Source organism: Cryptotermes secundus, unplaced genomic scaffold (genome assembly GCF_002891405.2).
Source record: "Cryptotermes secundus unplaced genomic scaffold, Csec_1.0 scaffold1679, whole genome shotgun sequence".
In the NCBI taxonomy this organism is placed as follows: Eukaryota; Metazoa; Arthropoda; class Insecta; order Blattodea; family Kalotermitidae; genus Cryptotermes; species Cryptotermes secundus.
Window position 1 is genome coordinate 417758 of NW_019743676.1, and position 14533 is coordinate 432290.

The window sequence follows — 14533 nt, forward strand, 5'->3', positions numbered from 1 at the left end:
TGTCAACGATTCCACCACGGATCAGTCGCCTGTGTGCAGCTAAGCAGGCGCAAGTATCACATTGAAGGTATGAGTAGAATTACTGTATTTACTTTGATAGTATTAGAAGTGCATTTTCTACACTCTACAGTGAATTAAAGTTAATTAATGATTAATAAACGCATGAGTCGTTTTCTGTTTAATGACAAAATAACAATATAATAATATTATAGTAATAAGTTGATCACGTTACATATTTATATTAATTGTCTGATATCATGTGTTTTTTAGGGGAATAACATTTTGGTGTGCCGTGCTGAGTCATGGATACTTCATGGTGTGCAGCGAGTATAAATGGTTGCGGAACACTGGTCTAGATAATGTGGGACCCTCAACGTCTCACAATCCTATGGGCCTTCACGGCCTCTTACAGGGATAGCTTTACTTTTATTTACTTTATTAATCATCGTTTCTTACAGCTATTTACATACGTATGTGTAATAAAATGGGAATAACTGGCACAGAAGAGGAAGTGTAGGAAAAGGTTGCCTTGTCACTAATTTCAGAACATATTGTAACGTGTCTGGAATCCAGAAGAGTCGCTTCTATGGAAACACTAGAATAGACCGTTACATAGGAAGTAACAATAGCGGCACTGTAATCCCAACGGTGAGCCGTTGTGTAGAGAACATCGAATCTCCACGGTTACGACGAATACGCGAAGCGTTCCCACAGAGACAACGCAATAACAATGGGTCATTGCGTAGGGAACGCGGAACCGACAGAGCAACGTTTCCACAGCGACAACAGCGGGGTTGAATGCATTCGCACACCAGTCTCGGATCGTCCATCGGAGAAGTCAGTCTCTCTCCAGTCTTCGAAGTAGTGTCGTCGAACATCCGCCGCAGAAGACATTTGAGGTGTCACAGTGAATGGTAGTTGTACTCGTGATTGTGTTAGCGTGAAGAACAATAAAGGTTCTACAGAATTCGACAACGGCGTGAACTTATTTGTAGCGTGACAGACACAAAACACGTTACAATATATTTTTTTACATGTAATTTATATGGGAGATTAAGGTAATTGTTTGCTTGCAACTTAACTTACCTACAATTTCACTACATGTTTCATTTTATGCATACTGTATCAAGAAACAAGTGTTCTAATGGTTTTGAAATATTGCAGCTGGTTACTCATTGCTTCTGCAGTTCGGTCTATGTTGAATCTGAGCAGCAGATCATATTAAGAGACATAAATCCTCTAAACCCATAAAGAAATTCAGATACGTTGGAATGACAGTAAATTGAAACTATGAAATGGTAGTGGAGAGATTCCTGTATGGGGGAAGGACTTGATATATATTATAGCAAAGCTGAACTATAAAAAAAAAAGTAAGTAAAGATATCCCTGTAACAGGCCGTGGAGGCCTATAGGGTTGTGAGATGTTGAGTTTCCCACATTTTCTAGACAATCGCTTCACAGATGGCGGCAAGGTTGTCAGCCCTACCCGCCGGGAAGCTGAACTATAGGCTGAAGAATTTAAAATATCCATTGTATTCATAATTGAAAAGTTGTAAAAATGTGGCTGTTATCTTTCTGATATGTGTTGACAATGACGTATAACAACCCGAGAACCCAAGAAGAGAAGTCGTGAATTATGATACTGGAGACTTTTACAAAAATTTGTTAACTAACTTCTTGGATCTGAGCACTTCTTGAAAAGCCGCCAGTTGTGTAGTTATCCAAGAAATTCCTAGCATTTTATGGAACTCAAAAGTTCATTACCGTGTTCACAAGAACCTTCCACTGATCCCTATCCTGAGCCAGATCATTCCAGTCTGTACCACCTAGGGTGACCAACTCTCCCGTATTTCCCGGGATCTCCCGTATTAGAGCTAATTTTTTTGGATCCTCCCGGCTCTCGTATTGACCTTCTATTTCTCCCGTATATTTCATTAACAATCAAGATCGCAAAATTTAAATTATATATTATTCCCGCCAAATACATTCCGATATAAACTCATTATTATCGACAGTTTAGACTTAGAGTCGACATATATCGAAAAATTACCTATAATAATCCATAGAAAGTTTAACATATACTAATCGATAGCGGAATATCCACCACTGCAGAAATGTGCTAGAGTTGATTTTGTTAATTTCTTCTGTTGCTTAAACAAGTACATTTCTAAGAATTTTGAGTTATCAAATGCAAATCCTGTCCATTGTCTTTTGCCATTAAATTTAAACACTGAACTTTCTTTCAGACATTTTCAAACCATTGTAAAAGAATTTAATCTTGATTTTGTAAATGAGGACAGCCTGTATGAAGAGTTTTCTAGTGCAAAAAAATTCTGAATGTGGTAAAAACAGGACGTATAGAACAAAGTTGGGTCAATATTTTCAGTGATTTAAGAAACAAACAAATTGATGTGCCAAAACTTATTAAGATCTTAGGCTTTGTTTTAAGCATCCCAGGCTCAAATGCCCATACTGAAAGAATTTTTTCACTGATGAGCAATAAATGGACTGATCAGAGAAATCAAAGCAGCTTAGAAGTAATTAAGTCAGAGCTAATGGTAGCAATTAATTATGACTATAGTTGTAAAGAGTTTTTTAAATTTGCACAAGAAGATAAAAAAATGCTTAGTTCTGCAGCATCCGCGGACAAATACATAGAGATTAGGACTAAGAAACATGCAAATTTGTAAAATTTATTCTATATTGTGACCTGTATATTATATACAATGTAAATTAATTGTTTTGTTTAATATTATCCATTCCATGAATGTTTGCTGGACTGACGCCGCGCCGCTAAAAATGCGCAAAATTTGTCGTGACTAAATCTCCCTTAAATTCATGACCGAAAGTTGGTCACCCTAGTACCACCCCATCACCCAGCAGAGGTAATTTGGTCTTTATTCCGACTCATACTTTTAGGAATGGCTCCTAGACATATAGGTACTATGGAGAAGTGACATGTAGTTATATATATGTGTGTGTGTATATTTATACATACATATACACTCATATGTATGTATAAATATACATATATATATGACTGACTGACCGTCAGTCGCAATGTGACTTCGACTTGAACAGAAGTCAGTATTTGTCAGTATTTGGGAGTAATCAGGAGCATCTGTGAGTGTTTAAGTGACAGTGAAAGAGTTCTCGGTGAAGACAGCCACGGAAAGTTCGTCGTGAGAAGATTAACATGTAGTGACTGTGAATTGTGTAAATCAGTAACAGTGTTATAAGTAATTGTAGTTACGACCTGTAAGTGGTTAACAGAACAAATTAATCCGAACGGCGTCTTCAGTAGCCAAACACGCTACAATATTAAAATTTGTGTAAGAGAAATATTTTTGAACATATGGACTGGACTGAAGTGGTCCAGGAAGGGGATCCACTGAAGACATGTTGTGGCGATGCAGAATAATCTTGTCGTTATACAGCAACATGAGTCTCTTGAGACATTAAATAATTTCTTAAGCAATTCCTTGCACTGCCAAATTAGCAACGCAGTTACTACCTGGTTACTCAGTTAGCTACGCTAAGGTAGTTAGTTAATTCCTTAGTTTGTTAGATCATTACCTAGGAACAAGTTTGACAGATACTTGGCATATTTTCTAAATGGTTTCTAATCTAGCTGCAGCGTCATCAGCAGCGACTTGAAGCATAGAGCAAATGATGCTCGAGATTGTTCAAGTTCGTATAGCAACAGGCGTGACCAGAGTGGTTTGAACGGCTGTTGCACTGCGATGTGGAAAGCAAATGGAAAAACTACCACATTATCACTTTTCCTGGAGAGTCTCTTTCCAAAAACAGAGATACCATGTATGCGAAGATAGAGGGGCGGATAGAAGTGACCAGAAGACGAGGAAGAGGACGTAAGAAGATGCTGGATGATCTTGGGGACAGAAGAGGATACTGTCATTTGAAGGAGAAAGCTCTAGATCGCATTAAGTGGAGGAACTGTTTTGGAAGAGACTGTGGACCTGTCGTCTGACAGATTACTGATGATGATGATGATACACTCATAAACTTGATTTCGCTTAGCTTGTATCGAAAGAAATCTCTGGATTGCCTGTAGTCCGCCGAGGATTCGAAGCAGATACCTACTGAATACATGGCATGAACTGAATACCGCTGAATACTACATGGCGTCGAATATGAAACATTAAGAGGACGAAGAATTAATAGCGAAGGGAGAAAGAAAGAGAAAGTAAAGAAACAAGAGAGAATTATCGTAAGCTACTTATTTGTTTTAGTCACTCCATCAGACAAGAATTAAACGTGATATGAATTTCTCCATGGGAGATTTCCTTAAACCTGTTTCTCACGTTCCAGCTCCCTGGGACAATTCTGACTTCGTAGGATCTGTGCTTCACACAGCGCTGCTGTATGTTATTTGATCTAAAAATAAACGTGTAGACCAGTGATAACCCATGCTTGCAGCACTGCTGGCTATGGCGGGAGGGTTGAACACCTGCACCTAGGCTCGTCTTTCATTTACTCTGCTTAGTTCGCAGTCACTTGATTTCTAAGAGTAAAGTGGCTACTGCCCCTTTTTAGCATACTTTCCTTAGTTTGAAAAAATTAAAGTAGGCATATGCGATCTCCATGCTGTCTGTCTATCGTCCCCGCCCCCATCAGCTTCTGCTCAAACACTGGGGTCGTGGATTCGATTCCCACTCGAGATATGGATGTTTGTCTACGTTTGTTCTGTGTTTGTGTTGTCCTGTGCAAGTAGCGGCCTTGCGACAGGCTGATCCCCCGTCCAAGGAGCCGTACCGACTCTATGAGAAACTGAAGTGAAACGACGTATTTCACGAATGCCCTATGCTTCAGAGCGCACAACAGAATATGAACGATTTAATGAGGGAATCAACAACTCAACTGTCTATTTTAAGCAAGATTTGAGGTTTACACCGCGGTGACTATGAAGAATGCCGTCTTCTGGGATGTGGCGCCATGTAGATCTTGTATGAACCGACGTTTCGAAGGAACGTATCACCTCCATCTTCAGGCTAGAAAAATCCACGAGCGAGAAACTAGTCTGCAGCCACCTGTTTACTCTGGTTCCTATACCTTGAATATGGAGGCGATACGTTTCTCCGAAACGTCGGTTCACACTACATCTACATGACTCCACATCCCAGAAGACGGCATTCTTCATTTTATATTTTAATATTATCTTCTGAGTCTTCCTATTGCCCCTTCTTCCACGACGATTTGAACCACAGTTTTGTGTACATTAATATAATTTTCATGAGTGCTACGTACACTGCCCATTTCTCCCCACTTAACTGCGTTGTTCTAAAGTCATCTCTGGTGAATTGGAATAACCCTGCTAGTAATATGATTGGCCACGAGACTAGAAGACCGGGGTTCGATCACCAGCAGAACAAGCATTTTCTCTTTGAATTCAACTCCATGAGTCTATCGGATCTGGATCACAGAATTAAATATTGTGCGGGCCTTTCTTATAGGGGCTTGTCACTCTCCTTCATGTACTTCGAGAATGACCTCCACGCCACTTTACACGTCCAGAGCTAACAACTTAGGACGCGGAAGTAATTTCATCGTTATTTTCATTTTTAACATTCAGCTCGAGAACGTAATGAAAGAATCGTCAAATGATAACATCCGTCATTAAATTTATTCATTTATCTCTCCCGCGTCGAAAATTCCCTCTCTATTTTGTTTCCAAACACCTGTGCTCTTCACTGGGCGCGAGAAACTAGATTGTGTAACCGAGCGGTGATTGGACGGAGCTATTATTCTATATTTATTTAATTTTAAAATCTGAAACAAACGAGGCTTTGCCAAAAATTTAGAGGAGACTTTATGCGTAATATTGTTTTATTCGATCTCGGAGCGTAGTATGTGAAATATTTAACACGAACCTTTACTCTGTGTGAGTACTATCGATAGGAGTGACATCTTGAAACCCCCTCCCTTATTATGACGTGTCCTTCGCACGGGTCAGAGAGCCGTTACGTGGGAGGGAGGTAAGATGTGATAAGCGTGTGCTCAAATTCTGCAGCTTCGCGTGCATATCTTGTGCAGCTAGGACAGCGTGTATTCCCGTGAGTTGTGTTAATTACATGATTTGCAAGTATTTGTTGCTTTGTATTAATTGTGTTGAGCTAAATGCGTTATAATGTCATTCAGAAAACACTTTGCATTAGTTGGTGAACAGCAAGTCTGCGTACTTCACGAAGTAGGCTGTTTGTAATAGCAGGGAAGTGAGAATTACACATTTTCAAGAGTTTCATATATTTTTGCATTATAATTTCGATTTAAGTCGCATATATCATGACTACTAAATGTATAATTACTATTTGCATAAGTTAATTAGTGGGAAGAAGTTGCAAATTTGGCGGTAATGTTGGCGGTTTTTTGAAGATACAAAAACTTAAATATTTGCAGTATTCTAAAAGGAGCAATTTATTTAGAAGTTCAGAAGCATTCGTTTGCAAAATTTTAGAGTCATAACGAATCCACTGCTTTCTAGGATCTGTATAATTTGTAATTTACCTGTTCACATACTCGTATTAAGATGTAGTGTTTACTGCATTTGCTTGTAGCCATATTGGATTTCCGGGGCTTTAGGCGCCATGAGGAGCTTTCTAGAATAAATATAAATTACAAGCTTAATATTATAAATTAATAATTACGATGCTTTGTAAAGTTCATAGTAATTCATTTTCTACATTTTAACGTCAGAATTTCAGATAAAAGTTTGCTTTCCTTCTGGATAGAAATACTGTATTATAATATTTAAGAAATATTTAATGAAATTAGTGCCTTTGGCGGCGGCCGGATGTAGCCATTTTTATATCACATTTTGTCATTGGAGGCCATACACTTGTATTGCCGCCATTTTAACATTAACGACGTAAGAGTCCCAAGGCCAAGCAATACAGTTTAAATCAGTTTATAGGAGCAGTAAATTGTTTCCAAAATATCAGTTATGGAATCAAATTTTGTGCTCTAAAGTAACAGTAAAGCTGAAACTGTTAGTACTGTGATGCAGCTATTTTTCGCATACAACATTTCGACATTGCATCATATTTAGTAGGCCTATGAGGCTTAATGAGATCATTTATACTTTAATTATAATTATTATTTATAAGTAACATCAGTGGAGCTCAAAAGAGCTTTAGAAATGTTAGAACGGTTAGTTTTATTATATAGACAATGTACACCCAAATGCTACTTTCAGTGCCCTTCTTAATGAGATTATTTATAATTATTCTTTAATTACATTTATTATTTTTTAGTAACATAAGTGGAGTTCGAAAGAATAGCAGAAACCTTAGAAAGGTTAGTTTTATTCTATAACTGTTATATGAACAACCTGATAGGGCAGTACTACTACATTCAGTATCCTTTTAATGGGGTTATTTATAATTACTCGTTAATTGTAATTATTTATATGTAACAAATGAAACTCGAAAGAGTTTGCGCATTCTTTGAAAGGTTAGTTTATTAAAATTATTATGTAAATAATCTGACACTGAGGTACTACATTCAGTGCCCTTCTTAATGAGATTATTTGTAATCCTTCCCCATCCACTGAAGTCATCAAAAACATCTCCTCTCAGTGTACAGTATCATCACTGCTCTTCCCGGATTGTGGCCTGTTACGGGCACTGCAAGTGAGAATGTTGCAGTTCTGCATAAGAGCCTTGTCCCTTCAGGTTCATATTTCAGACCCGAGTTCAGTCTTATCAGTGGTCCTGCTTCCAGCGACTTCCTTACTGCTTAGCTCGCAGTTCTAGTGTTGTCTTCGGCATGTTGTTGCTAACTGTGTCTCTCCAACTAACTGGAAAACTGACTCCATGGAGCTGAGCTCTTCTTGAAAAGTCACTATTTGCTCAGCCACTCAAGAAGTTTCCACCATTTTATGGAGACCGCAAGGTACATTACCGTGTTCACAAGACCCCTCCACCGGTCCTTATTCTGAGCCAGAAGAATCCAGTTCACATTCTCACATCCTATTTTCTGGGAACAATTTTAATATTATCTTTCCATCTACTTTTTGGGTTTCCTAGTGGTCTCTGCCCTAAAAATACTCTTGACCATTTCACCTACAATTCTACCGTTGTGTTCATGTTATTTCTAATTATGTCTAGCTAACTAAATAATTAGACAACTCCACGGATATGAGCCCTTCCTGAGAATCCAGTAGTTGCTCAGCTACTCTCGAAATTCCCAGCATTCTATGCAACCCCAAGTTCATTGCTGTGTTCACAAGAGTCTGCCACTGGTCTCTTAGCCTGAGCGAGATGAATCCAGTCCACAACCTTACATCCTACTTCTGTGAGATCCATTTTAATATTATCTTCCCATCTAGGTATAGGATTTTTAGTGGTATCTTTACTTCAGTGTTTACCACTAAGAATCTGTATACGATTCTTTTCTCCGTATTCAGATCGAACTCATGTAACTTGGTGCCTTTCACTTGAAACACATTGCAGCATATATTGATGGGTTCCCACTTGTCTCATTCCTCATTCTGTTGCCACTGCTGTACTGCGTTGCCTGTGTTAATTTGAATTCCCCTGAATCTTATTTAGCTTCGACAGTTCTGTTTATCACATCCAGGACATAAGCAATTGTAACGTAGGTGTTTCTGCCCTCCACAAGACAGCTACATACTGGCTAATAAGAGTGTTCACTACTCCTGTGTGACGCCCCTAATGATCGTTTACTGCCGATTGTTTTTCTCAGCAAACAGAACCGAACTGAACTCAGCCTGACGCTAAGGAACTGTGAAGGAACTGTGGTGAAAAATTCAACGAAGTGAAGTTCATACAGGGCTTTCAGTAAATCATCAGCCCTTGTGAAGCAGGCTGTTTCAACACAATTGGTGTAATCAGACAGCTCAATGTAAATATTCGTCAGACCTGTTCATGGATAGAGCCCCTGACATTTTGCCACCGACAAACGGACAAGCATGATACAAGTAAAGAACACCTACCTTAAATACCGGTTGCGCTAAAAATTTGTCAGTTTTGAGAATATACAGAGAAAAATAATTTTGCGTGAATCCTTTGTCTTATTATGATTCAAGCAACATTTAAAATATTTTGAAATTAGTTCTCTAAATTATATGAATGTACTAAAATACTACGTCATGGTTTAAAGCTTTTTGAAATTATTCAAAACTTTTTAATTAGTGTGAAATGAAGTTTGTTCCTTCAGTCGGCAGTTAGTCAGTAACTAGATCCATAAAGCAATACTAATGATCGTCACAAATGACGTCAACGTTAGATATAGAAATTATTTTATGGCAAGTACCACACATGATCGTACAAATTACCAACTATCTGACTAATGAACTAACTACTAACATTTCTTTAATATTGTAGTTGTATTCTCCTCTGCTTATGCATGGCCGGCAACAACTATCTTATACTGCACGATTTGTACGTTCATATGTGCCCACTGCCACTGGGTGGTTTACTTCTAGAAACAAAATCTTTGGATTCCATTTTAAAATTGACAGCGGTTAATTAGACATCACATGCTCTGGATAAATTAATGCACCCGTTAATTCTCTGCCGATGCAAAATCACAATTTTATTACACCGGTGTTTCATAAACTGTGGTATGCGGTTCATTGCTGGTTCCGGGAGAATCATCAAAGCTCATTTGCAATCTGTCTGGACATTTCGGAACACGATAATTATAATTAATAATAAGAATTACCATGATTATACAATCACTTGAATCTGATTACTAACTTGGAGTACAATGGGCCTTATGCAGATCTCAGCAAGAATGCAAAACGGCTGATTAATGAACGTGTAACACCTACACATTAACTTCTAGTTACCAGTCTCAAATTTCAGTCTCTAACATCTGCGACTTGGTGAATTGAAATTGCGTTAAACTGCATCTGTCATTTCAGTCGGTACCCGGGGCTGAGCATAAGAACCAAAGCAGTTTCATGCTTACTGAAGCATTAGCAATACAAAAATATTACGATAATATTAACAGAATGTACAGGTTTGTTAGGTATGACAGGCAGACAGACAGTTGGACAAATGTCAGTGAAGACGGCCTCCATATAAGGCCCTGAGATTCTCGTGATTTTCCTCAGAATTGCCAATAAGAGCTTCCTTCATGTGCCAGTGAACACAGCCTCCATCTAAGGCCCTGAGATTCTCGTGATTTTCCTCAGAATTGCCAATAAGAGCTTCCTTCATGTGCCAGTGAACACAGCCTCCATCTAAGGCCCTGAGATTCTCGTGATTTTCCTCAGAATTGCCAATATGAGCTTCCTTCATGTGTCAGTGAATACGGCCTCCTTCTTACGCCCTGAGATTCTCGTGATTTTCCTCAGAATTTCCAATATGAGCTTCCTTCATGTTCCAGTGAACACGGCCTCCATATTAGGCCCTGAGATTCTCGTGATTTTCCTCAGAATTGCCAATATGAGCTTACTTCATATGTCAGTCAATACGGCCTCCTTCTAAGGCCCTGAGATTCTGGTGATTTTCCTCAGAATTGCCAGTATGAACTTCCTTCATGTGCTAGTGAACACGGCCTCTATCTAAGGCCCTGAGATTTTCGTGATTTTCTTCAGAATTGCCAATACGAACTTCCTTCATGTGCCAGTGAACACAGCCTCCATCTAAGGCCCTGAGATTCTCGTGATTTTCCTCAGAATTGCCAATATGAGCTTCCTTCATGTGCCAGTGAACACGGCCTCCATCTAAGGCCCTGGGATTCTCGTGATTTTCCTCAGAATTGCCAATATGAGCTTCCTTCATGTGTCAGTGAATACGGCCTCCTTCTTACGCCCTGAGATTCTCGTGATTTTCCTCAGAATTTCCAATATGAGCTTCCTTCATGTTCCAGTGAACACGGCCTCCATATTAGGCCCTGAGATTCTCGTGATTTTCCTCAGAATTGCCAATATGAGCTTACTTCATATGTCAGTCAATACGGCCTCCTTCTAAGGCCCTGAGATTCTGGTGATTTTCCTCAGAATTGCCAGTATGAACTTCCTTCATGTGCTAGTGAACACGGCCTCTATCTAAGGCCCTGAGATTTTCGTGATTTTCTTCAGAATTGCCAATACGAACTTCCTTCATGTGCCAGTGAACACAGCCTCCATCTAAGGCCCTGAGATTCTCGTGATTTTCCTCAGAATTGCCAATATGAGCTTCCTTCATGTGCCAGTGAACACGGCCTCCATCTAAGGCCCTGAGATTCTCGTGATTTTCCTCAGAATTGCCAATATGAACTTTCTTCACGTGCCAGTGAATACGGCCTCCATCTAAGGCCCTGAGATTCTCGTGATTTTCCTCCTAAATGGTGGCCAATATAAAATTTCTTATAATGTCAGCCGTAATATAAGTTAATTATAGTTGTACATTTAGGTCACAACTTTGCATCGATAGGCCTTTATGTTTCCGGATACCTATTTTTTTTTATTGCTAGTGGGGTGGGACTGAGTCCCTTGTACTGCGGCCACTTCTGGCGTATTGTACCAGCCCCAGATGATAGGTGAGGGTGATTGTGGGGCAATTGGTGGAATGAAGATTGGCAGGGGAAACCGAAGTACTCGGAGAAAACCTGCCCCAGCGTCACTTTGTCCACTACAAATCCCACTTGACCAGACCCGGTTCCGGATACCTAACTCTAGATATTTATTGTACTGATAGGAAATGAGAGTGGTATACTTTGACATAAAAATATTTTACTCTATTTTGTTATGTTTAAGTTAGATTACTGTGAAGATTATTTTGGTAATGAACAGGCGCAGTGATTCACCTAACAACATTCCGACATGACCCCGAAAGTGTAGAGCACCATCAGAAAATACAGCTCCATCTTCAGCTCCGGATAATAAACCTGTCATTCATGAGGCATACATAACAGAAATTATCCAAACACATTTACTTGCGTTACCAGATATCTAACGAGACGAAGTTCTGTAGCCAAATTCAGAATTATCAGGCAAACTGTGTTTGTGATATTCAGGTCAGTAGTGTGTGGTTCGCGAGTGTTATTTCGTGTGATATCATGTTCGCCGTGTGTTTATGTGAGTGAATACAGATATTGTGTGTGATTACAACGGCTCTCTGAGTGTTTGTGTTAGTGTTGTGATACTTCCAATGGAGACAGCGTCCACCAGGTGCAGACTTCGAACCAGGAACCACGCAAGGCAGGAGGAGCAACGCTCAAACCGTAAAGTTGAAACCAAAACAGTGCCGTTTCGGAACCTTTAGCGATTGAGGGCCCATCCGCAGGAGGATGGGGATGGGTACTCGCAGTGAATAAAGGTCCCATAGCACGCACGGTATTATCGTGGTCCAGTCCGGCCCCAGGCTGGTCACGATAACATAGTACCGTGATAACGGAACTCTGGATTTGCTGCGGTAGCCGCCATGACTCAGGGCTTAGGTTAAGGTCGAGATCGACACCCTGTGGAAATGATTTTTTTATTATTTTAGTTTGTAAGGTGTTGTCCTCCCGCCCTCCCCGTTAGGTGCCCATGATAGGATTTCTGGTTAGACTTCGTGAAGTTAGGCTTCTTGTCGGTTTAGGAGGGTTTAGTTTTAAGTATTTCTGTGTGTTTTTTTATGACACAGGGTGCAACTTGACAGGGTTCGGTCGGCACAACAATGAAATCAATGCGAGAGAAAGAGGGATAAAAAGAACTTTGACAGTCTTTCTCTGTGAATAACTCGCATTGGAGGGACAAAGATCCAGTAAAGTAAAACTTCATTTTGCTTTCATCTGTCTTTCAATTCAATGTTCAAAGATAAGTTACTGGATCTGTATGTACCAGGTATATCTAAAATAGACATTAAAATTTATGATGACATGTTATATTTGTTTGTGTGTATTATACTGCATATTCAAATTGATGATATGTTATGTTTGTGTGTATTGTGCTGCGTATTCAATTTGATGACATATTATGTTTGTTTGTGTGTATTGTGCTCTGTATTCAATTTATAAAATGTTAAAATGAGGAAACGCATAAGGTGAGTCAATGAAATGTACTCCAGCTTCTGCATAAAAGAAGACATCGATTGTCATCATGAAGAAATGCAAAAGGTAAGTCAAAACTGCTGCAGCTTCAGCAAAGGAGAAGACAACGTTTGTCGTTGCAATGAAAGGCATTAGGTGAGTCGATAATATAAGGGTTTTACATCGTTACGTCTCGAGAAACACACGTGAATTTGTGACGATTATATTTCACGTGTCAGTAAAAGTCGCCGATTGTTGTCGGAATTTGGATTTTACGCGACAAAAAATTAACCGCCGTAAAAGTAACTTCTCTTTGGAAAAGGAATATGTTGTATTCGGTTTCAATTGAGTATATTAATGTTGGCTAATTGTGTAAATAGCCGCTAGGCTGTGCGACAGAGAATAAGATTTCATTTTACGATGACGAGTTCTGTCCATGAGCCGGAACATCTCCCATTTGACCGTTTTGCTGTGTTTTCGTTTCGTTTTGAAAGGAGCCTCTTTCTAACGCAATAAATGTGAGTTGATTTTTCGAGAGAAGCCGTCAACGATTTGTTTTTTACGTCGAGTGCTCAAGACTTAAATGAAAACTGGAAGATTTACTTCGTTATGTCGTTTATTTTTATTCCCGCACCAAACGGCGCACGTTTATATAACAGTTTAATCCTTTTGTCAGTTTTAACGGGGACAACTGCAGTGAACAATTGGTACACTCAATTGCGCGCCTCTCACGACCGGAGATATTAAAACGTGCAGCATATTGTCTGAAGAGTTCTTATATTTAAAAGAAGATGTGTTACAGAGATGGCAAGAGTACCAACAGCAGAGGTAAGCTTATGTGTTCATTCTGTTAGTGCAATATCCGTTTCCTAGTGTTCATACTGAAGTTTCTTTTTTGTTTGTTTCTTTTGTTTCAGGTCCCCCCTCATATCCTGTGCCTCAAAGTGGCGAGCGGGTGAAACAAAGAACGGAGCAGCTCCGAAATTGAAAACATTTTTACAGCAATTCGCAACCTTCCTTGGCAATTCTTACATGCCTGTTAGTTTCTTCGTGTTTGTCTGCCTGTCTTTATATTTTTTTATTTTCAACAGATTTGACATTTCGAATCATTTTTAGGTACACAACTACCAGTTTATATTCAGCTCAGTTCAATTCAGAATGAACGTAATACCTTACACGTGACCATAGAGCGTGTCCCTGATTAATGCGCCTGCACTTGCTCTGTTTGGGCACTAATAGCCGATATTTTGAACATCTCCAATAACAACGGCCCGATGGCATTTCTGTACTATAATTTCCGCTTGTTAGTGTTGTTTCATGGTATTCATGTGGGCGAAACAATCGTTTTTGGACCGTAGCTTACCCTAGATGATTCTGCCAGATTGCATTCTGTTACCGTTCCTTTGGATTTCGCAAAATTTTTTAAAGAGCAGGGTCGTCAAGTGAGTGGATAAAATCTGTATCAGGCTGACGTGAGTCTGCTGTAAAAAAAGCCCCTTCCCAAAGATTTTCCAATAGGAGGGGCCAGGCAAAAAAGTTGCTCACAAGC